Genomic DNA, 987 nt, shown 5'->3' on the forward strand with positions numbered 1-987 from the left:
TTTCATGACGATACAATTATGTGTTGTTTTATGTATTAAATAAAGATATAGATTTTTTTTGGTTTTACTAAAGAACGCTGTAACTCTGTTTTTTGTGGTAGTATACCCGTTATGGTGGAGTAGTTCTACATTTTGAATGTGGAAGGCTATATGCCGAGTCCCTAACCTCAACAATATGAAGATATGGCATTTACATGTTAAATACCTGTCAAAGCTGTGAAATCCCCGAAAACGGTGCAAAGTCCGAAGTGCGATCTGCTACCCTTAGTAAATAAGCCCCTTTATATAGTACATGCACATTCCATACATACATAGTATATATACATCATATACTTAGACATACAGTATATACCCACTATATATACACATAAATGCAGTATAAACACACCATATACACATTTATTATATGCTGGCGCATAAATCACAGCTTGTGCAGGTCTATAATAAATTATGATAAATGTGCCCCATATTGCGTATAAAAATCTTACAAAACCAATTTCCCTTCAAAAGAGGAGGGAATTTATTAATTGGACCCTGAACATAGTACTAAACCATGGTGGATGGGATTCTCAATTATATATTCTTAAACACCAATAGTCGCACGGCTTGCGACCAAAGATACCCTATATCCACCAGGGTTAGAGTTAAAATGTAACTTTTATTGTTTTAATTTAGAAGAACCATAAAAGACACATTAAGAAGTGTGCAAACAGGCAAATATGTGGGAAAATGCAGAAGCTAAGGGGCTTATAAATTCAACAGTCAAGAGGTTATGGATATTCCAGGGGGGGTTGATCAGTTCTCCCTGGGGATTGTCGGTAGCTGAGCTAGCTCCTGTAGATGATGAAGGTTTGTTGATAACAGCCTCCTAGCTATTGCCAGCAAATTATGTCCTTGGTGTCAAAATTTCTACCAGGCTGCTATTTTGCATTTCCCTGTGTAGACTTTTAGTAAGCTACGCTTTCCTATAGTCTGCCTGTTGCTATT

The sequence above is a fragment of the Engystomops pustulosus genome, chromosome 5 (assembly GCF_040894005.1).
Source record: "Engystomops pustulosus chromosome 5, aEngPut4.maternal, whole genome shotgun sequence".
NCBI classification, from domain to species: Eukaryota; Metazoa; Chordata; class Amphibia; order Anura; family Leptodactylidae; genus Engystomops; species Engystomops pustulosus.